The 25,534-nt window shown below is 40.4% G+C and overlaps 1 protein-coding gene and 1 pseudogene across 1 annotated transcript in view; one reads left to right on the top strand and one right to left on the bottom strand.

The window, feature by feature from the left end:
* Positions 1–25,534, top strand: part of LOC114546103 (zinc finger protein 721-like) — a 1,066,380-nt gene that overhangs the window by 95,618 nt on the left and 945,228 nt on the right. The gene's annotated exons all lie outside the window — the stretch shown is intronic.
* Positions 1–25,534, bottom strand: part of LOC114546086 (zinc finger protein 208-like) — a 110,600-nt pseudogene that overhangs the window by 4,179 nt on the left and 80,887 nt on the right.

A 25,534-nucleotide genomic window follows, 5' to 3' on the forward strand; every position in this document is an offset into this window, starting at 1 on the left:
TACGTGACAAACCCTATGGAGCGAACCACAGGGCCACTATGTGACAAACCATATGGAGCGTACCATGTGTCCACTACGTGACAAACCCTATGGAGCGAACCACAGGGCCACTATGTGACAAACCATATGGGACCTTTAATGATGGTTATTATAATGTGTTACCCAATCATCTTTATTGACAATATTGCAAGTAGTTACAGCTTATGCATAAGGAATTAGATTTAATTCAAGACAATCATCTCTTGCCCTAATTCCAACAGTCTTTCTGTGTCTAATTCTCGTCTCACCACTTCCCTCACTCTTTTATCTTCTTCTAGCTCTTCCTTCTCCATTCGGTGTTTGACGCTGCTATCATCTGGACATGCTCCAGATCTCTTGGGTTCTCAGGGAGATCGTTAAAGCAAAGCCGCGTAATGCCATGAAATACACCTGTTCTCTCCGCTCCCAGGCCCAAAAGACAGCTTGTCACTATTTGGGGTACTTTATGCTCGCATTCTGTTCATCAAATACATACACTGCTACAAAATGGTTTATGATGTGCATACTGTGCATGCCTTATCTTCTGCAGACAAATAAAGCGGTGAGAAGCAAGGTCACTTACTGGCTCAGTTTTTCACTTCTTACTATTGAGAAAAATACTTTACACACAACTCCATTGTTGTCTTCTGCTCTTCTGGGTCATGAGAATCTTAATTTTTTTGTGATCCGGTACTCGCTTCAGCTGTATCAGACCAGATGGCATTCTGACAGCCCAAAAGAGCAGAGAGACAAAGTCATTCATTACTCTAAGGCCTCTACACAAAATTATCCTACACTAAACACCCCAGGCATACAGAAATGGTTTGTTGGCAAGTTATGAAATGGCTCAGAATTACATGAAATCAACGTGTTGTTAACGTGTTGGCTACATGTGAAACAATAATGTGTTAACAACATGAGGACATCTGTAGTGTGTTAGTGACTGATGGGTAGAGGCATGACAATCCCTCTCTCTCTCTCTTAAAGGTAAGGGTCCAGAGTAACAGCCAAATATTTCAATTTGTCCACATTTTAATTTTATGCCAATTTACTAAGACCTCAGGACATCCATAAATAAAAGTAGTGAACTGATTATTTATTTGACTTGTGAAAAGCAATGTACAGAACCATCCACATTATCTTATTTGACAATTTGGCCAAATTTCTGATGTAGAAACTTTGTGAGAATGGGTCAGATTAGACCCGAGGACAACAGGATGGTTAAAAAACAAACTGTAATAGTACCATGCAAAATGGGGTTCAACACTTTTTAAATGTTTGTTTGTTTGATTTATCAACATTTAATACTTTATAAGAGTCCGTGGAAACCCCCCGGTAGTTTAAGAGGGAAATGATCCATGAAAAAGTTTGATTATTGTTCCACGCGCTCTCTCAAGAGAACATAGTGAAGAAGACTTGTGTAGTGGCTATCCAATAGGCCATTAATTAGCACTCCATAGTAGAGGGTGATACAGGAATCAAATGTCTCTCCCATCCCATCCCGAGCCCACGAAAATACTCCTGTCATATTACGATCACGTGACTCCCCCCAAAAAAAAAAAAAAGATCCTGTCCTATAAAATCCTGAGAGAAAGACTCCTGAATCCCGTCCCACTCCCGTTTGGTTCCCTATGTTGTCTAAAGTTATCAGACAGTATTCACGAACAGGCCACCCAGCGGAAAAGAGAGAAAGAAAAAGAGACGTGGTCTGTCGATGTAGGTAACATGTATTACCTGCAGGTCTAGGTAACATGTATTACCTGCAGGTCTAGGTAACATGTATTACCTGCAGGTCTAGGTAACATGTATTACCTGCAGGTCTAGGTAACATGTATTACCTGCAGGTCTAGGTAACATGTATTACCTGCAGGTCTAGGTAACATGTATTACCTGCAGGTCTAGGTAACATGTATTACCTGCAGGTCTAGGTAACATGCATTACATGTAGGTCTAGGTAACATGTATTACCTGCAGGTCTAGGTAACATGCATTACATGTAGGTCTAGGTAACATGTATTACCTGCAGGTCTAGGTAACATGTATTACCTGCAGGTCTAGGTAACATGTATTACCTGCAGGTCTAGGTAACATGTATTACCTGCAGGTCTAGGTAACATGTATTACCTGCAGGTCTAGGTAACATGTATTACCTGCAGGTCTAGGTAACATACTAACAGATTCAGATTCAGATTCACTTTATTAGCCATTTGCAGTGTAACCTGCATTGGAAAAAAATTTGCAAGTAGCTCAAAAGTGCAAAGTCAACACATCAGAGGACACAAACATCAAAACAGACAAACAAAGCCACATGAAGCCTCAATATTAAAATGCTCAGTATAAAAATACTATACAATGAAATCCATACATAAATTTTAAAGTGCCTAGTTTAAGATGCTTTGTTCAAAGCAATCACAGCTTGTGGAAAGAAACTGTGTAAATGGCGATCAGTAGAACATTTGGCAGAACGATACCTTCTCCCTGAGGGAAGCCTCTCAAAGAAAGCCCCTGCTGGATGACCTGAGGCATCATTAGCCAGTTGTAAAGCTCGATTCAAGAGTCTAGCTTTATATGTGAACTCCAGGAGCGGAAAAGTGCAGCCAATAATTCTGCTGGCTGAGCGAACCACTTTATTCAGAGCCTTCTTCTCTTTTTGAGTGAGATTACCAAACCACACAGTAATACAACTGGTTAGGACACTCTCAATTACACAATAGTAAAAATTCAATAAAATCTTAGTATTTTGAGTAAACTCTCGAAGTCTACGTAAAAAGAAAAGGCGCTGTCTGGCTTTCTTAGCAATATATTACCTACAGACCTACGTAACATGCATTACCTGCAGGTCTAGGTAACATACTAACATGCATTACCTGCAGGTCTAGGTAACATGCATTACCTGCAGGTCTAGGTAACATACTAACATGCATTACCTGCAGGTCTACGTAACATGCATTACCTGCAGGTCTAGGTAACATGCATTACCTACAGACCTACGTAACATGCATTACCTACAGGTCTAGGCCTACAGGTATTACGTATTACGTCATTACGTAATTCCTAACGGAGATCTTCTCACACTCAAAACACATTTCTCCTCCCTTGATGCTCTATTCTGACCCTATCACGTTACCAACAGTAAAATTGACTCCCATACCCGAAAGATTGTCACCCTTTACTCTATAGGCATCTTGAGGAATATTCTTTACGCGTACTTGTATAATAAAGAGTTTGAAATGTTCTTTCTTCTTTTGGGTGAAGTGCCCGTTCATTAGCCTGGTGAGAGCGTCCTGATCTGGCGAGCTCCAGTTTTCTACTCGCAGATCAGTCTGGCATCTTGAGAGAGAGAAAATTTGAAGCCGTTAACCCAACAAGTTTTATCTGAATTAGAAAGTATTCCTTCATCGGAGGAAGAGCAAAAAACGGCACTGGAGGCTTTTATCAGAGATGTTTTGGCTCTTCTCCCGACTGGTTTCGGCAAGAGTTTCATCTGATTGGTTGATTTGGCCCGTCTATCACCAACTATAGGTGGTGATAGACAGATGGTTTATCCAATCAGCTAACCAGGATTTTCGCCCCTTCCCAAAAGCTCTTCAACGGAAAGTTCCCAGATGGATATGCCGAGCTAATGGGAAGTGATCCATCTGGAGGAGTCAGGTTACCCGTTCATTGCAATGATGGAATATTTTCCAGAAACTAAAAAGTATTTATCATTTCAACCCTTGTGTTGTCTTCTCCTCCACCATGAACTTGTTGTCATTCTGAGTCAAAATTATAGATACTGTACTACTTTTTCTGGCACTTTTTCTGACATCTCATTCACTTTCTTTATTCATGGTCAATACACATGATTTAAATTAAATCATACCTAATTTTTGAGTTTGGAAAAAAAGCAGAAATTATGGACTATTTTGAGTAATCTGTTGTGTGAATCACAGACTGGTTTATGTCAAACGCTATAAAATTGAACAAAAACACCCAAAATTCAATGAAAGTAATAATTAATTTTACCTGCGGAGAACACTGTATGGGTTCCTACAACATACCTGCATGCATCCAAGTTATTTTGGGGCAATTTGGTTGAAAGAAATCCATATTTCAAAAACGTTTCATTCATATCACAGTACTTGCAGAGGTGCGTGTGGAGGAAAGTGAAGGTGTGCAGTGACAGAAAGAGTCCGACTTCATTCCTCATGGAACCAACATGGAGTCTGTTCATGTAACATGTAACACCTCCTTTATTATTTAGGATGGTCAACCACGTAAACACCTCATAATGCATGGAGGAAGCTACACTTAAACACATCACACCATCACCACACTACATGATGTCACACAGATAACTATGTGGCCAAGGCCTAGTACACGTGTCTGTGTGTGCATGTGTGTGTGTGTGTGTGTTTTGTGTGTGTGTGTGTGTGTGTGCATGTGTGTGTGTGTGTGTGTGTGTGTGTGTGTGTGTGTCTTTCTGTTTGTGTGTGTGTGTGTCTGTGTGTGTCGGTGTGTCTGTGTGTGTGTGTGTGTGCATGTGTGTGTGTGTGTGTGTGTGTGTGTGTGTGTGTGTGTGTGGGTGTGTGTGTGTGTGTGTGTGTGTGTGTGTGTGTGTGTGTCTTTCTGTTTGTGTGTGTGTGTGTCTGTGTGTGTCGGTGTGTCTGTGTGTGTATCTGTGTGTATGTGTGTGTATATCTGTGTGTGTGTGTGTGTGTGTGTGTGTATATGTGTGTGTGTGTTTGTGTGTCTGTATGTCTGTCTGTCTCTCTGTTTGTGTGTATCTGTGTGTGTGTGTGTGTGTGTGTGTGTACACTACCGGTCAAAAGTTTTAGATTAGTAATCATATTATTAAACACAATGAGCCTTTGGGACATTGGAGGAATGGTTGCTGATAACGTCGAGTTATGTCATAGTCTAGAGTAACATTATCTTCTGCTGTCTTTTAAGACAAATAGGACAATGGTTAATGTGTGTAAATGATTAGTAGCCTAATCCTTGGATGGTCTGACTAGGACGGCTTCAGTTCACAGCAGTAGTCAGTACATGTATATTTTTAGGCTGCTTACGCATTAGAGGTTTTGAAATTAATCAAATAATCGATGCATCGAATCGTGGACATGGCCGATGCTGCATCGATAATCGTCCGGTTCATAATCCATTGTTCACAATGTAATGTAGGCATAACAATATTTCTGTTCTGTTTACATATTCTGTTATGTTTTGCACATTCAGGAAGTGCCATGTGCTCAGTGCTGTATAGTTTTATGTGTCCAAGTTATTTAATATTAGAGCGCTGCAAAATGTTTAATAGAAAAATGTATTTGACGCATCGAGATATAAACTCTCTGACATGATAATGGTATCGAATGGGGAGATCAGTGAAGATTCACACCACACGCCACGCTTTCTCTCACTGTGTCATTACAAATAGCCCTCTGTGATTTAGAGTGGTTGTTGTGTCCTGAACACTGACCTGAACATGGCTGCTATCAGAGTCCCAGTCTGCTGCTGGTCTCCTGGGGACCTCGTTGGTATCAGAGTCCCAGTCTGCTGCTGGTCTCCTGGGGACCTCGTTGGTATCAGAGTCCCAGTCTGCTGCTGGTCTCCTGGGGACCTCGTTGGTATCAGAGTCCCAGTCTGCTGCTGGTCTCCTGGGGACCTGGTTGGTATCAGAGTCCCAGTCTGCTGCTGGTCTCCTGGGGACCTGGTTGCTCTGCTGCTCCTGGTTCTGGTTGTCCTCCTCCATTCCTCTCAGATCTCCACTGGGGCTGCTGGACTCACTCTGGATTCTGTTCAGTCCAAATCAAAGCATGCAGAGATATTGAGGATCTGTCCCTTTACATCCAGTCTGATAATGTGCTCGGTGTTAATGTGAAAACAGATGCAGCTGAGGACTGCTCTGGTTTCCATGGAAACCTTTTCAAATGGACACCCCCTCCAGCCAATGAGGACAGACTGAAGTCAGCAGACTGTTCACTCCCTGAACTGCATGTTTATCTATCTATAACTCAAGGTCCCTCTGTGTGTGTGTGTAAGTGTATGTGTGTGTGTGTGTGTGTGTGTGTGTGTGTGTGTGTGTGTGTGTGTGTGTGTGTGTGTGTGTGTGTGTGTGTGTGTGTGTGTGTGTGTGTGTGTGTGTGTGTGTGTGTGTGTCTAAATATCTCCAGAATCGTTCATCCAACTTCACCCTCGGCCTCCTGGGTACAACATGAACTTAGAGTAGTTTGGAGAAAAGAGCATTATATTAAACTGGGAATAAAAACAAACCCTACCATAACACAATATTATTAATATTATGTAACAATATTACACACATATTCATAACGCTATTCAGTGTCGTCCCTTCACAATAAAAGCTCAGCTTAAATTCACTCAGAGCATTTCATTAACAGGAAACTCAATAAAAAGTGATTTTAGCTGATACTAGATATCAAACACAATGCAACTAAAAGCTCCAGTATCCTAGAACAACTACATTTAACTTGCACTTCTGGCAATGTAAGATACAGCCTACATAATCATTTAATGATTTGATGTATGGTATTTTTAATGTTTGAACTTTGCATCAATACATCTCTTTAAAACAAAAGACAACTTCCTGTGTCGCTCTGATTCGGTTGTTTCAGTGTGCTAACTTAAACTAATAACATTACTAGCGTCTAAACACCTCCACTAGGGCTGCACTATTAATCCCATTTTAATCCCCATCACCATTTGGGCTTCCCACGGTCAAATTTGCGTGATCGAGCGATATTTAAAATGCATCATTCCATTCATTTTCAACCTTTGTAGTTTTTTTCAAAGCCAATCTAGCGCGTGCACGCCAAAAAACCCAAAGGGCAGTAACGTGGTTGCAAATCACATGCAAAAGGACTATAAAATAAACATGCAATGCATACATTTATACAACTAACAGATTTTTTATAACGTCATTTTATAACGTCCCAACTACTTACCAGTTGCTTGAACAGATATGAACATTTGAATCACTGCCATGTGTATCTTAAATCACCCATGATATATAGGCTACTGTTAATATTGTGTTTTTCTACTCCGCTGCCTCTGGGCTAGCCTGTATGATACGACATCTAAATGCTACTTTAATATATGTAAACTGTGAAGGTTTTTATGACCGGTTCTGAGTCTTTCTGACTCCAATTGGTCACCTCACCTTTAAGTTTGTGTTCGTTGAATGGTAGACCAGAAATCAATACACAGGATTCACTCACTTAGTCTATAACAAACTTTAGTAAATGATTTTGCAAGTAAAATCCAATTTACGCATAAGTTTCAGATTTCCTTCAAGACAATTTCCCTCTCTCGCCCTGACACCAACAAGTCTGTTGAGGATCTGATGCCGACCTGTCTCAGGCCTCCTGGTTGTTCTCCCCCCCCCTTCTCTGACCAGAGACTGTTTGTTACTGTGGTCATTATCTCCTGTTCCAGAGCAGCCCCCACATGTCTTATCACTCACAGGCCTCAGGAAACACAGAGAGAGCAAGGCCAGCATGGCTTAAGGCCTTTTACTAAAATATATTCTTCAACTGTCACAGAGTTAACAGCCACAGGCTACACAACAACCCTGGTTCCTATGGCAGTGCTGCTATCATTGAACCTACCTACAGCAGAAGACCTTCTTCCACACTCTCACGTCACGCATCAACTACCATGTGGAGATGGGGGGAGGGGGGGCTTCACACTCTGCTCCAACTCCTCTTCCATACAACAACAGAAGAACACATTTAATGATACAGCAAACACCATGGAACAGACAATATATATATATATATATATATATATATATATATATATATATATATATTAGAAACACTAAAGCAGAACCAGAAAACCCAAGACGCAGTAGCGGAGATAGCGTTGGTGCTTGGGGCCCCGTGTCAATTAGGGGCCCCTCAAACGCTGTGATAATCCAGCTCAATGGTAAACCAGCACAACAATGGCAACTACCAGGCTACCAAACACTATATTCTAAGCAGACATGTTAAAAAACACTAAATTCATGAAGTTACATTTTGTATTTTTTGAACAAATGGCAAGCTTATCAGCAAGTTTTAACTCAAGGTACTTGTACTTCACTTGAGTATTAAATAATCTACAGCATTTTAATAACTAAAATAATGTAAAAATTAAAAAATATAGATTCATTTTGAGCATTTTTATTTATTTTTCCACCAGACTCCATGTAAATAATCAGGACTTTTATCATCGTAAAACACACTTCATTCAAAGTGGACAGAAACTAAATAAAACTACCAAAAGCCGTCTTGGTTCATCTTTCCACTGTTCCAACAATCACCACTCTGGTTTGGTTGAAATAAACCCTTAATTCACCCATTTACATGTGGAAATATGCTGGCTCTATACACGCTAAAAGTCCTGATTATTTACATGGAGTCTGGTGGAGATATGCTGGCTCTATACACGCTAAAAGTCCTGATTATTTACATGGAGTCTGGTGGAGATATGCTGGCTCTATACACGCTAAAAGTCCTGATTATTTACATGGAGTCTGGTGGAGTTTGGTGATGGTGATTTTGGGGCTGTTTCATGTTAAACTAAAAGGATCTTACTCTTTAACTAAAAGGTCTATCTCTGTAGGGATCCATCCCATAATGTTGTCAGACACTTATAATAATAATCTGAGTCTGTCAGCAGCAACAACAGAACTTTTAGTGACGTAAACGTTTCCTTTTAATTAAGAGTTTACACAGACACAACAGGAAGAATAATTCCACCAAATCAAGTCACTAATAATCAGCATGTGGCCTCGTTTTATTTCATTTATTTACATTTAATTGTTCCACATTCCAAAACATTTAAAACAATTCAATCATTGACCTTATTCACATAAATAAATCAGCTGTTTGCTTTTGATTGTCTGACTTTGTATGACATCATCAGTGTCTCAGTGTGTGTGTGTGTGTGTGTGTGTGTGTGTGTGTGTGTGTGTGTGTGTGTGTGTGTGTGTGTGTGTGTGTGTGTGTGTGTGTGTGCGTCTCTGTGATATCAGAGGATGTATCATCAATCATTGACGTTATTCTAAATGTCAGATAAATAAATCAAATAAATCTTTAGTTTCCATATGTTCCTTTACTTATTAAGTAACAGATAAAATAACATAACATTATACCAGCTAGAGCCACAGGATATGAAGAAAATATGCCATGAGATTTCCAGAATCCCAAGCTACTAAAAAAATGATAAAGCATGCCAGGAAAATAATAATAATCATTTCATAAACTATAGGTTCCTCGCACTTCCAGTGCCTGGGACGACTTATAACTAGAGACTATGTATGAGTCACACTAAAACAATAAATCATTCTCAGTAAGTAATCATGTAAATGTTTTCCTCATGTATGACTGGACTTTTCTTTTATATACCCAAATATTCAGGATACTTTTTGATTGGCTAACGTGGGCTTGAGCTTCTTGTTACACTGCCACCTACAGGTTTGGCGTGTATGTTTGGCATATACAGTATATGATCTTAACGGCATATATACATGGGTACGTGTAAACAAACACTTTTCTGAAAACTGTGCACGTTGTTATTTTTTAAAACGGAGAGGTTGAAATGTCTGTTTCTGAAAATAGCCGGCCACGTGTAAACATAGTATAAATTTCAATTAACTGCACAGCCCTACTCTGAAACATGTTCACTATGAGGCAGTGTGAAGGCGCTGGTGAGAGTAAAGGCTACTACTCTGAGCAAAGGTTTTTCCACATTGTTCACACCAGTACGGCTTCTCTCCCGTGTGAATGCGCTGGTGTTTTTTAAGGTCACTACTCTGAACAAAAGTTTTTCCACATTGATCACAGCCGTACGGCTTCTCTCCCGTGTGAATGCGCTTGTGTGTTGTAAGGTGACTATTGTGAGAAAAGGTTTTACCACATTGTTCACACCAGTAGGGCTTCTCTCCGGTGTGAACACGTCGGTGGCTTTCGGCATGTTCTGGGGTTTTGAACGTTTTCTCACACAGATCACAGCTGTGAGGTTTATCTCCGGTGTGAATGCGCTGGTGTCTTTTAAGGTGGTTACTCTCAGTAAAAGTCTTCCCACATAGATCACACCTGTGCGGCTTCTCTCCAGTGTGAATGCGCTGGTGTCTTTTAAGGTGGCCTCTCTCACAAAAGGTTTTCCCACATTGATCACAGCTGTACGGCTTTTCTTCAGTGTGAATCCGTTGATGGTTTTTTAGGTTACCCTTTTGTGCAAAAGCTGCCCCACATTGATCACAGCTATACGGCTTGTCTCCAGTGTGAATGCGTTGATGGATTTTTAGATTACTCTGTTGTGTGAAAGCTGCCCCACATTGATCACAGCTGTAAGGCTTGTCTTCAGTGTGAACTCTCTGATGAATCTTGAAATATTCAGATGATGTGAAGGATTTGTCACAGTGTTGACGTTTGGGTCCCTTTCCTCCTCTCTGTTTCTATAACACAGAGAGAGAGAGAGTTAGTGAACAAACTTCTTCAAACCTTGGGCATGCTCTCACAATTTAAACTCTTCATACAATAATTTATGACAAAATGAAGGAATATATGTGCAGCTTACTGATATGTTATCATGGAAGCAAAGGTACTCTTCATAACATCATCATGTAGTCCAGCCTTTACTTCCGTGATGAATGTGTGTCATTTTGTTACACTTTATAATGCTCGCCTCATACTCTTCTTCTGACTGGCTAGTAGTCCTTACCTAGGTACTGTCAGGGCACGCACTCATACTCTGTTTCTGACTGGCTAGTAGGCCTTACTTAGGTACTGTCAGGGCCCTTATACTCTGTTTCTGACTGGCTAGTAGTCCTTACCTAGGTACTGTCAGGGCCCGCCCTCATACTCTGCTTCTGACTGGCTAGTAGTCCTTACCTAGGTACTGTCAGGGCCCGCCCTCATACTCTGCTTCTGACTGGCTAGTAGTCCTTACCTAGGTACTGTGCATGTGCGACTCCAAACAAAGATGGAACAGAAGTGAGATGCCTCACTCTGTAGCTAAAACACACAAGGTGAAAAGAGGAGCTGAATATGATGCATAAATATCTCTCACTCATTCTGTCTCTCCCTCTCGTATGGGCTAAAATATATATATATATATATATATATATATATATATATATATATATATATATATATATACATATACATATACATATATATATATATATACATATACATATATATACATACATACATATACACATACACACACATATATATGTATATACACATACATAAATATACACACATACCGTATTTTTCGGACTATAAGTCGCACCGGACTATAAGTCGCATTTATTTAGATTATAAATACAAGAGTTATTCAACTACACAATAGCACCCAGAACAATACGCTGAATACGGTAGGTGTCCGGTATGTTACCGTAACACATTAACAGTTATTGAACTATACAATAGCACCAGAACAACTAGCTAGCAGGGCGTGGAGCATGGAGGTATTAAAAGGCGTGGAGACGAAGCTGCACCGTGAACGAGCCCCTCCAGACTCCTTCCTCCACCTCTGGCCATCTTTCAGCCCACGATTAGCCGATTAGCCGATTAGCTTTCTTTGTTTTCTTCATTGCAGTAAGAGTCACCTTTTCTCCAGTCTCCCTCATAAGTTTCTCCCTCATTTCAAACTCTCTTTCTGCTGCTCCATCACCGTTTTCGGGGCTGCATATTTTACTACCTGCAGTTTGTCTCTTTTCTTTCTCAGTTGTCTTTAGGAGCGTTCTAGTTGTCACGAGCCTAGAGCGCCCTCTCTCGGCTGTAGACGGTAATGTTTTCAGTATGAATTAACATGTAAAACATGTTAAATTATATATATTTTGATATATAAGTCGCACCTGACTATAAGTCGCAGGACCAGCCAAAGTAGGAAAAAAAGTGCGACTTATAGTCCGGAAAATACGGTACATATATATATACACATATATATATATATATATATATATATATATATATATATATATATATATATATATATATTTGTATATATATATATATATACACACATACATACATATATACACATATATATATATAAACACACATACATTATATATATATATATATATATATATATATATCTCAAATTTACTTTCAAATTCGTGGGATTTTTCCCTTTAATAAATTGTCCACATATTTTACCACATTCCAATACAAGGGATTTGCTTTTGTCAGACACAGTCATAATCAGACAGGACTCTGCCGCTTTCTTCCAACTTTCGGTAACGCTATGATGCCAGGCGAGGGGCACGGACTATGTTGTGTTCAATTTGATGTGGGATGTCGGAATTTCTGGGTTCCCAGTTGGAAACTATACGTCTACGGGATATGTCAACTCTGAAAGATATAATGTTATTTGTTCTGTGAAAGACATTGACAAAGATGAAAACTAAGGACATTTACTCAATAATTTTATTTTATTTTAGTTAGTTTTGCAAACAGACTTTACAGTTTAAGTTCAGTTATAGTTTTTTTGTAATGCCTCATTTTTATTTTTATTTCAGTTAACGACAATTTTTTTTCCCACCTAGTTGTCATTATTTAGTTTGTTTTCATTAACGATTATAATCTTGTTCTCCACATTTGATCTCTAACAACAGAATGAACAAATGATCCACGGAGCATCAACTCTCTTCCTGGTTTCTTTAGAGTGGTTGTTGTGTCCTGAACACTGACCTGAACATGGCTGGTATCAGAGTCCCAGTCTGCTGCTGGTCTCCTGGGGACCTCGTTGGTATCAGAGTCCCAGTTTGCTGCTGGTCTCCTGGGGACCTCGTTGGTATCAGAGTCCCAGTCTGCTGCTGGTCTCCTGGGGACCTCGTTGGTATCAGAGTCCCAGTCTGCTGCTGGTCTCCTGGGGACCTCGTTGGTATCAGAGTCCCAGTCTGCTGCTGGTCTCCTGGGGACCTCGTTGGTATCAGAGTCCCAGTCTGCTGCTGGTCTCCTGGGGACCTCGTTGGTATCAGAGTCCCAGTCTGCTGCGGGTCTCCTGGGGACCTGGTTGCTGTGCTGCTCCTGGTTCTGGTTGTCCTCCTCCATTCCTCTCAGATCTCCACTGGGGCTGCTGGACTCACTCTGGATTCTGTTCAGTCCAAATCAAAGCATGCAGAGATATTAAGGATCTGCTGTCTCCTCTCGTTCTCCTCACATCCACACACAACTAAAACAACAACAAGAGAAGCTGTTAGGATGACTACCAAAGACTAGACAGAGTCCCTGGAGTCTTCTTCAAAGCTAGTTTACTAGCAGCAAGGAATCTATTACTGTTCATGCACCTCATGAGTACAGACACTGACTGCCGATCACCCACAGCAGCTGATTTTTAAAAGCAGGTTACATAAAACACAAAGGCAGCAAATATTTTCTTATCTGGGTTAGTCTTGCTCTCTTATATTGTATATTGTGCAGTAGTGTTTGTGCTCAGTGCAGAGAGTTGCAGGGCTTGACATTAACTTTTATATATATATAAATATATATATATATATATATATATATATATATATATATTTATGTATGTGTGTATATACATATATATGTGTGTGTATGTGTATATGTATGTATGTATGCTGTACGCTATAAGACTTTAAAAAAAAAAAAAATGTACCAACTCCTTATTCTTGTTTAAAATAATTGACATAATATATATGAATGTATATGGAGTGTGATTAAAAAAAAAAGGTGACCTTGAAATTGTGGCATTAAAGGCGACGCAAGGAAAAATTTGGGTGCACCTAAATAAAAAAAGTTAGGCGCACCAGTGCAACCAAGGAAAAAAGTTAGTCTGGAGCCCTGTTTCACCTTTTGTTTTTTTTAAATTCAATAACTACAACGTCTTTTCCAAAAGTCAATGAGTAACGGTGTAAAATAATGGTGATTATTGATACTTTCCATAATCGAGCAGGGGCCACCTGTGTTGCACAGCTTCCTTTTCTGATACACATTTCCTGTTTTTCTACCAACTGTCTGGTACATAATGTCTACACTTAAAGACTGAAACTTAACCATCTGTGCATCAGAGTTCTTCTTTGTGCCTCATCCGGAGTACTTTAAACCACTTCCTCAATGACTGCATGCAACTCAGGGCTCGACATTAAGGCTTGTCCACTTGTCCAGGACAAGTGGATTTTTTGTAGGGCAAGTGGAAGAGAAATTTACTTGTCCCACTGGACAAGTTAAAACTCAAACAAACTAAAATGCCATGTTAGTTCACGTTATGTGACACTCATTACGTCTATGTTACCGATTCGAAACGATACATTTTTCCGCCCGCAATCCCGGGCAGCGGACCGCTAACGTTAGACCCAGCCGGCTAACGTTAGACCCAGCCGGCTAACGTTAGACCCAGCCGGCTAACGTTAGACCCAGCCCACTGTTCAGCTTATTCTCTGTAAGCGATGCAGCATGAAAGCATATATAAAAGGTGAAATACCTTATATATATATATATATATATATATATATATATATATATATACATATACTTTCGATAATGGCGGCCGAATACGCGACAGCGAGACCCAAATGTAAGTTCAACATTAGTCTTTTTGCTATACTTGTTTAACATATACGCAACCTGTTCATGTATGTGTGGTTAATTTTGCAGTCAGTGATGATTTTTTTACCGCAAATTATAACGTTTATTTGCATCGTAATTTGACGTGCTATTAAGCTAGCTTTAGCTAACCTTAGCTAGCTAACAGCGGCGAAGTTACCGGTACTTGTAGCTATGCTCTTTGGTTTAACCACTGACAAATCAGTGATAACCTAGCTAACGTTACATGTGTTGTGGTATACGGTTGTTGTTTTTAAACTATCGTCCTCACTGCAGACGATTTTAGCGTAAGATGTGTGATCTGGTAAATATACATTAAGCTGCCAACGTTAGTAGTGATGTTACAGTACGTTAATGTATGCTACGTTATATCATATTAACAGTGCAGTTTCTGTCCTGATCTGACTTATATAATCGTTAGGGACACGGACAATGCTGCCAACTTGAGGGAAGTCCTCCTCCTATGGGGGAGGAGAGAGAGGATTTCCCTGCTGGTCTTGTGGACAGGCTCTGGCTAAACCACGATCAGATGTACCGCTGGCGAGCCAGAAGAGGAAGACGAGGGCCTCGATGACGGGTCCCACGCCGTACCGAGGATGTACCGTTAAAGGATCCTGCTGTAGAGTCTGAAGTCCCCCCTCAAATCACCATCAAAATACAGGGCCAGCAATGAATAGAACAATAGGATCTATTTAAATGTCTATTGTGTTGCCTCTGCTTTCACTCTTGTATTGTCACTGTAATTAATAGCTATTGCAATAAACACCCTTTATATAAACATATAATATGACTATTTTCTATGTTAACGTTATATGTCAGTTGGACACCATTTTAATTGCTCCAATTTTGCTAAATAACTCAAAATGGCCATTTTTTTTTTTTTTTTTTTTTTTTTTACAATGAATTAAGAGCAAAAGCATGAATATCATCATACCTGGATGTTTACGGTTGCATAAAACAGAGGGCAACAATAAAAACAATCCCATTCATTTTGATGAACAAGGCAGAAATGTATGGTGACAACAGGTGGTGAGAATGCTCTGCCCTGGGTATAATTCACAATTTCACAGAAGAAGAAGGAGGAGGACTGAGATGTTTTGATCGTCACTTCCGGTAAGTACATAAGGCAGTGCGCGATTTGAGACAATACTCCCCCGTCAAATTTTACGCACTATGCAAGTAAGTACATAGTGTACGAAGTGCACTTCCCTTAGTGCACTACGGGAAGTGCGCGATTTGAGACACACATCAAGTGTTAGCTAACGCTAGCTAGTCTGTTAACATGAATATTTGGCTGCTACATTCCCAGTGTTAGCTAACGCTAGCTAGTCTGTTAACATGAATATTTGGCTGCTACATTCCCAGTGTTAGCTAACGCTAGCTAGTCTGTTAACATGAATATTTGGCTGCTCCGATCTCTCCATCCGCGTAGCGACAGTTCAGTGGGACGTTTGCCTTCAACAGAGCGACAGTAATAACCTAACATACCATCATTACTGAATTTAAACTACATTCTCGGTTATGTTTGCACTGAATAACGCATTCAATAAACAGAAACATAACTCTTGCAGCGCACATGAACAGATGCGCAATATTAGCTCACACATAAAATAGCACCCTGGTGAATTAGCCTACTGTTGCTAACGTACATTCATAAATCCTGCATGACATCGTCCCGTACCTACAGGACCTCAGACTGACTTACTGAGTAGTGTTGACAAACTTAGTCCAATGAGGGGAGAAAGGAAAGTGTGATAGGGTTCCACGTTAACGCTTCTTTCTCTCTCACTAGAGACCACCGTGTCCAGCGTTACTAGAAGGTAGAGCGAGCTACAGCCGACAGGGAGAGAGAGAATGTATCACTACAGCCAATCCAGTCTGCTCAAAGCAATGGTCTTTTTCACAAATAGGTTGCACGTAAAGGGGGAAAAAGTAGCTTCCACTTAAGGAGCCCTATGTCCTGTCTTTGTGTCTTTACTAGTTTAAGACCAACACACTTGTCAATTTCCCATTCAGTGGCACAACCCTAATCTCAACATTCTATGATGTAATCTCATGAGACAGGGCTCCTACTCTAGCCTGTTAGGCTTCTAAAATGTTATATAATAACATTGAGGAAATGCAGAAATGATTCAGAAATGCACAAAAGCAGCTACATATAGAACATATTTTTATTGTTATTTTTCACCATAACTTTGGCACCCTCATGGTGCTGCGCCCCATATAGCGCATACTCACTTTTTGAGCCACTGCGAGGGATAAACCCAGATATCAGATATAGAAATTAATCATCAGCCCACAACGACTCAACTAGAAGATACACACACACAAACACAGACACAAACACAGACACAAACACAGACACAAAAACAGACACACACTCAACTAGAAGATACACACCTACTGAGAGCTCAACACACACTTTACTTTATACTTCATTCAGGACACAAAACACGGTCCATAGCAGCATAGAGAACATAGCAACAGACAGAAAAATAAAAGACAAAACTATCCAATAAGAAATGAGTCCAACAGTCAGAGTTCTGTTCAGATATTAGAGATACTAGCAGATATTAGAGATATTTGCTGATAGACTAAAACACACAGAGCCTTTAAAAAGGTGTTGTAGTGAGATCAGTAAGCAGTAGAATGTAGTAGAGGAAGCTCCGTTTCTATCAGCTACACACACACACACACACACACACACACACACACACACACACACACACACACACACACACACACACACACACACACACACACACACACACACACACACACACACACACACACACACACCTGGAATGCTGCTAATCCAGTCAGAGGAGCAACACACGGAGCCCACCTGAAAAAGAGTGTCGGCGCATGCGCAGCTCAGCCTTCTCCTCGCTTTGATCTCCGTGATAAAGAGCAGTCATTAGAGGCTTTACCTGAGTGTGTGTGTGTCTTTACCTCGAGCTCTGTGTCCTAAAACGGTCCAATAAGATCAGCAGCTAACAAACTACACAGCTATCCTACCGCCAGCACAGGGGAACAACGGCATTTCCGCTTCCTCCTAGTCAGGGCTTTTCACAATAAAAGTTTAAAAATGAAAGAAGGCCAGTGGCGCCGCCTGGAGCTTAGGAGGGGAACTACACACACACATACTGTTTATTATATATACACTACATATATATGTGTGTGTGTGTGTGTGTGTGTGTGTGTGTGTGTGTGTGTGTGTGTGTGTGTGTGTGTAGCTGATAGAAACGGAGCTTCCTCTACTACATTCTACTGCTTACTGATCTCACTATAACACCTTTTTAAAGGCTCTGTGTGTTTTAGTCTATGTGCTAATATCTCTAATATCTGCAAATATCTCTAAATTCTGCAAATATCTCTAATATCTGCTAATATCTCTAATATCTGAACAGAACTCTGACTGTTGGACTCATTTCTTATTGGATAGTTCTGTCTTGTATTTGTCTGTTGCTATGTTTTCTATTATATATATATATATATATATATATATATATATATATACCTTCTCATTCAATGCGTTTCCTTTTTATTTTCATGACTATTTACATTGTAGATTCTCACTAAAGGCATCAAAACTATGAATGAACACATTTGGAATTATGTACTTAACAAAAAAGTGTGAAATAACTGAAAACATGTCTTATATTTTAGATTATTCAAAGTAGCCACCCTTTGCTTTTTTATTAATAAGGGAAATAATTCCTCTTATTTACCCTGACAAAGCACACCTGTGAAGGTAAAACCATTTCAGGTGATTACCTCATGAAGCTCATTGAGAGAACACCAAGGGTTTGCAGAGTTATCAAAAAAAGCAAAGGGTGGCTACTTTGAAGAATCTAAAATATAAGACATGTTTTCAGTTATTTCACACTTTTTTTTTAAGTACATAATTCCATATGTGTTCATTCATAGTTTTGATGCCTTCAGTGAGAATCTACAATGTAAATAGTCATGAAAATAAAGAAACACATTGAATGAGAAGGTGTGTGCAAACTTTTGGCCTGTACTGTATATATATATATATATATATTGAAAGGTATTATTAATGAAGGTAGTCTATGGATCAGGGTTCCCTACACTGTGCAAGAACAGGCCAGTCTCTGCCAGTCGTCATGATTCGGTGTAAAGAACTGATCAGCATTCATGAGGTGCTTTGACTATTTATGCTTAATAATTGGGCGTGTACAGGGCGGGATAAGAAGCTGATTCAAGTATGCACACCTGTAGGTAATCTCTGATTTATAAAAGGAACACTGCTTACAGGTGTGCGTAAACACAGTTTTATCAATCAGAATTTTTTGGCGTACACCATTTTTGGCATTCAGCCGTACATACACTTTTAGTAAGCATCCTACACAGAGTTTTATAAATGAGACCCCAGCTCTTTACGCACATGATGGCTCAATTGTTTTTCTGCTAATTATACTTTTTTTAAATATTGAGCTTTTTTACATTTTTATTTTACATTAAAAGTCAATAGAACAATCTTTAAATCCTCTTCAGGCATCTTCCATTTAGGAATGCTACTCCTCCCACATCATTTACACTACAGACATCATTCAGACTTTAAACTGTTCACTAAACATTCAGCTGTTACAGTTGTATTCAGCTTCATGATATCTTTTCTGTCTGTCTGCCCTCCTGTTGTCCTTGAGTCAAATTTGACCCATTAACAAAGAGTTTCTATAATATATGTAAGGTGGATGGTTCCATACAACCATTACTCTTCACAGGCAAAATAAATGATCAGTTCACGGCTTTCATTGAATTTGGGTGTTTTATTCAATTATATAGCATGTAATAAAAGAACTGATACAAGAACGTTGAAGAAAGTGACCAAAATATGGGAAAAGCTTTAAATATGTGGGGAGAAAACCAAAATCAACATAAACATTGGAAAAATAAGCGACAGCGCGCTACAGCTGTAACGGTAGTACAGCCATGAAAACAGCAAACAAACCAACAGGATCAACTGAGATAGATTCTACATGACATAAAAAAAGAAAACAGCATGTTTCTAACAGTTGCGTGACCAGAGACGTAACAACCCCCTGGTAAATATTGGAGATGTATTTGAAAGATGGAGACAGCTTAGAGCCCAAAAGGACGCAGAGTTGGCTTATTTTCTCCTAAACAGGTTAGCATTAGCTTCAGGCTAATTTATCACAGCTACTAGGGATGGGCATTTTATGTCATTTCAACATTTGTGTACTCACACACATTGAATTATATAGCTACAGTACCCGAGTTGGTTACTCGCAAAAACAACTGAGACATAGCCAGTAAAGTGATGGCGACTGGTCCTGGCTAACGTTGCGAGATGGCTCTCTCCAGTATTTTGAATTTGTACTGCAGTAACTTTTTTAAACACTAGCTGTCAGTATTACATATTGCACCTTTAAAAGACACATCCGGCTGAAAAATAACCCTAGGGGTTAATAACACGTGTGTACCAAGTCAACCGTTCTCTGGGATATGTTTTCATGCTAATCTAATGTGACCAGTTTTAGTGCTAACTGCTAATTAGCTTATAACGCTAGTCGTCGGGACAGAGGGGAAAGTAAAAATAAATCTCTATTTCTACACCACTAACAAGGCTCAAAATATCACCTCACTTCCATGGTAGCATAATGAGGGTCCCTATATGTAAACCCCAGCAACGAGATCTTTGTACATGTTCATTAAAAAGATAGTATAGAACAGGGGCGATTCTAGGATCAGACCTTTAGGGGGGCTCAGCCCCTAATGAGAATATGACACGGATACAGTGCCTTGTAAAAGTGTCAACCCCACCCCTTGCTAAATCACAGCAATGAGCAATTTTATTTTTTATTATTTCAGGACAAGGCACATTGATGAACATGTACAGCAGTACACGTAAAAATGCCAGATTGTAGCCCGGGGGCTAATATGCATCTGTAGTCCATTAGGCAGGTTGAAGTTACAATTAAAAATGACAAAATATATACAATAATAACATTTGCTATATAAAACAAGGAGAAACAGAAAGAAAGAAAAGAAAAACAGGACAATTCATTAGTATGCTCTACTGGGCTAATATGGTACAGCTTACAGTTAGAGGTGGTCGTATGTTTGGTTAGTTCTAAGTCACAGCTTTACCTGGCCAGAGTGGGACATTCCCTTATAGTTGGGGGTAGTATGTTCTATACGGCACTACCTTTAATACAGGGGTATCCAAACTACGGCGCTCCATTTTCTACCTTTATTAGATGCGTTATGGCTGAAGGTGGTTTTTCTAAAAGTAACCTCACAGTCCCTGTTTACAACAGCTCTGTGATCCAAGTCTATCTGTAATGTTCTAACATTCAGCAATTTCAGTTGCTTACATTTCAATTTGGGTTCTGATCTGCACCATAAAATGACCACCTTCTTCTCTGGCGACTACCAACCTTAAACTACACAACCGTTTCCTGCTCTCCCTCTAACAGATCAGATAGAGACTCAGCCAAAGGTGGGAGTCTGACACCATAACCACCTCTGATTGGCCAACACTATGTTTCTTGAGCCCCCCTGAAAAGGGTCTAAAATTGCCAAGGGTCTAGAAATACAGTACCGTTCGCCTATACAGGCAGGCGCCATCTTGGGAAAACAGTCACGACCAGTAGAACACTAACCCTTGTAGTGAGTCACTCAAATATTTTAATAAACAGATATACAGTACCTCACTAAAGTGAGTACACCTCTCACATTTTAGTAAATATTTCATTATATCTTTAAATGGGGCAACACTGAAGAAATTACACTTTGCTACAATGTATATTATGCTAAAAAGTATTAAGTGTACAGCTTGTATAACAGGGTAAATGTGCTGTCCCCTCAAAATAACTCAACACACACCCATTAATGTCTAAACCGCTGGCAATAAAAGTCAGTATGACCTCTATGTTAAATTCCCATAGAGGCAGGCAGATTATTATTTTTGAGGTCCAGCTATTTCATGGATCCAGGATACTATGCATCCTGATAAAGTTCCCTTGGCCTTTGGGATTAAAATACCCCCCCCCTCCTCATCATCACATACCCTTCACCATACCCCACATCATAACATACCCTTCACCATACCTAGCGATTGGCATGGGGTACTTTCCATAAAGTCATCTTTCAATGCAAATCGAACTAGCTATTAGGCTAACTGCCATAAAATCATGCCAATCTCTAGGTATGGTGAAGTCTTTCTAAACTATCTTTTAATAAACTGTCTGTACACTTACAAAGATCTCAATGCTGGGGTTTACATGTAAGCACCCTCATGCTACCGTGGAAGTGTGGTGATATTTTGAGCCTTGTTAGTGGTGAAGAAATAGAGATTTATTTTTACTTTCCCCTGTGCCCCGACGACTAGCATGAAAACATATACCAGAGAACAGTCGACTCGGTACACGTGTTAGGGTCATTTTGTGCCGGATTTGTCCTTTAAAGCAACATTATGTAACTTTTCCTCTTCGGTCCCCCTACAGGTTGAAAGAGGAATTGTCCCATTATGATTATGTCTCATTGGAACTACAGTTCAGCTACCCGATCTGGCAGACTTGCATAGTGCGGTTATAGCCGGTAGAGAGCCGCAAAGGGAATGCAGAAGTGCCGTTCACCCTGTTATGAGTTGATGAACCACTGGAACAATTTTGGAAACATTATTTTAAAGGTACAAAAAGTCACACACCCTTCAAAGGGAGGGAGCGTAATATGTAGTAGTAGCCAGGATAACATACATGCTGTTCAGAAGATAAAGTTACTGCTGGTCAGCCTTCAATGTGGAGAGAAGATCAGAATATAAGAACACAGCTATGAGGGCATGAGGAGGAGGCAGGAGGAAACAGCTTGGCTCTGAAACATGTTCACTACGAGGCAGTGTGAATACGCTGGTGAGTTTTAAGGCTACTACTCTGAGAAAACATTTTACCACATTGTTCACACCAGTATGGCTTCTCTCCAGTGTGAATGCGTTGGTGATTTTTAAGGTTACGATTCTGAGAAAAAGCTGCCCCACATTGATCACACCTGTACGGCTTCTCTCCAGTGTGGATGCGCTTGTGTGCTGTAAGGTAACTATTGTGAGAAAACGTTTTCCCACATTGTTCACACCAGTACGGCTTCTCTCCAGTGTGAATGCGTTGGTGATTTTTAAGGACACTATTCTGAGAAAAAGCTGCCCCACATAGTTCACACTGGTACGGCTTCTCTCCAGTGTGAATGCGCTTGTGATTTTTAAGGACACTATTCTTAGAAAAAGCTGCCCCACATTGATCACAGCTGTAGGGCTTCTCTCCAGTGTGGATGCGCTTGTGTACTGTAAGGTGACTATTTTGATAAAACGTTTTCCCACATTGTTCACACCAGTATGGCTTCTCTCCAGTGTGAATGCGCCTGTGTGTTGCAAGGTAACTATTGTGAGAAAAAGCTGCCCCACATAGTTCACACTGGTACGGCTTCTCTCCAGTGTGAATGCGCTGGTGAGATTTAAGGCTACCACTCTGAGCAAATGTTTTACCACATTGTTCACACCAGTACGGCTTCTCTCCAGTGTGAACACGTCGGTGGCTTACTCGGTCACTACTACAAGAAAAGGTTTTACCACATTGATCACAGCTGTAAGGTTTATCTCCAGTGTGAATGCGTTGATGGCTTTTTAGGGAACCCTGTTGTGTGAAAGCTGCCCCACATTGATCACAGCTGTAAGGTTTATCTCCAGTGTGAATGTGTTGATGTTTGTTTAGGGTATTCTGTTGTGCGAAAGCTGCCCCACATTGATCACAGCTGTAAGGTTTATCTCCAGTGTGAATGCGTTGATGGCTTTTTAGGTTACTCTGTTGTGTGAAAGCTGCCCCACATTGATCACAGCTGTAAGGTTTATATCCAGTGTGAATGTGTTGATGTTTGTTTAGGGTATTCTGTTGTGCGAAAGCTGCCCCACATTGATCACAGCTGTAAGGTTTATCTCCAGTGTGAATGCGTTGATGGCTTTTTAGGTTACTCTGTTGTATGAAAGATGCCCCACATTGATCACAGCTGTACGGCTTCTCTCCAGTGTGAATGCGTTGATGGGTTTTTAGGCTGCTCTCTCTTGCAAAAGCTGACCCACATTGATCACAGCTGTATGATTTATCTCCAGTGTGAATGCGTTGATGGCTTTTTAGGGTACTCTCTTGTATGAAAGCTGCCCCACATTGATCACAACTGTAAGGTTTGTCTCCAGTATGAACTCTCTGATGAATCTTTAAATATGCAGATGATGTGAAGGATTTGTCACAGTGTTGACAGTGGTGGCGTTTGGGTCCCTTTCTTCCTCTCCGTTTCTATAGCAACACACAAACAGAAAGAGAGAGAGAGAGAGTTAGTGAGCAACCTTCTATAAACCCTAGACATGCTCCCACAATTTTAACTCTTCATACAATAATTTATGACAAAATAAAGGAATATATGTGCCGGATGCAGACATGTTAACAGTGTTCACAAACTGGTCCAAACAGCTCTATTGTAGTCCAGCCTTTACTTCAGAGACAAATGTGTGTCACTTTCTAAACCACATTATAATGCTCGCCAATCTGCTAGTGTGGCACTCCCTCATACTCTGCTTCTGACTGGCTAGTAGTCCTTACATAGGTACTGTCAGGGCACGCCCTCATACTCTGCTTCTGACTGGCCGGTAGTCCTCACCTAGGTACTGTCAGGGCACACCCTCATACTCTGCTTCTGACTGGCTAGTAGTTCTTACCTAGGTACTGTCACAGCACGCCCTCATACTCTGCTGCTGACTGGCTAGTAGTCCTTACCTAGTTACTGTAGTTACCTATGACGAAAAGTTTTTCTTTTAATAACTTTTCATCTTAAGGTCTTAAGATGGCACGGACCAAATTTGAAGTTGATCGTAGTTCGTTAAAGTATGACATGTGGAAATGGACTTCCTGTTGGCTTTAGGGTATGGCTCTAATTAAGTTTTTTTTACGTCTTGACATCCTTCATATGTGTACCAAATTTCGTTAGTCTAAGTTAAACGTACTGCAGGGGCTTTGTAGGGGGCGGTATCGAGACATTTTTTGTGTGCCTATTCCCAAAACCCTTAAAACACGTACATTTTCAGCCGACTTATAATAAATAGATAATAAATCATCAACAGTGAAGTTTTCATTTAGTTACTATAATTGGGCCCGTGTTAGTGAGGACTAGATTAGGACTGGATTTAAAGCTGATTCTTGTTGATTCACTGTTGTTGCATGAAATGTCGTTTGTGTTTAGCCTACATCATCAGTTTCTATCATGTGAAATAAGATGCCAAACCAGCCTGGTGGTGAAGCTGCAGACGGATGCTTAACAGTGTGCTCCTCAGCAGTCAGCTCCCCCTGCTGTTCATAAGGTGCCTCTGCACCCCTTTCGTTCCAGACCCTCCCACCAGCCTTTGGGCCACGCCTCCTCATTTACAAAGCTTGGAAAGTTTGGTCAATAAACAGATTACCTACCATCTCGAATCCCATCGTGTCCTTTCCGCCACGCAATCTGGCTTCCGTGCTGATCATAAACAATATCAGAGTCACCATTGACAAAAAGCATTTCTGTGCAGCTGTCTACATTGATCGGTCCAAGGCCTTTGACTCTGTTAACCATCATATTCTCAGACTCAAAAACTTTGGGTTTTCCCATGACTGCCTCACATGGTTCAGTAACTACTCTTCTGATAGGGTCCAATGTGTTAAACCTGAGGGCCTGTTGTCTGAACCTATGGATGTCTCTATAGGGGTGCCAAAAGGCTTGATTCTTGGGCCGACACTCTTCTCCATATACTTCAATGATGTGACTCTAGCTGTTGGGCACTCTCAATTGCACCTCTAGGCAGACGACACCATCCTGTACACATCCAGCCCCTCATTAGATAATGTGCTATCAAACCTCCAGGAGAGCTTCTACGCTATTCAGCACTCCTT

This window comes from Perca flavescens, chromosome 19 (genome assembly GCF_004354835.1).
Source record: "Perca flavescens isolate YP-PL-M2 chromosome 19, PFLA_1.0, whole genome shotgun sequence".
Classification (NCBI taxonomy): Eukaryota; Metazoa; Chordata; class Actinopteri; order Perciformes; family Percidae; genus Perca; species Perca flavescens.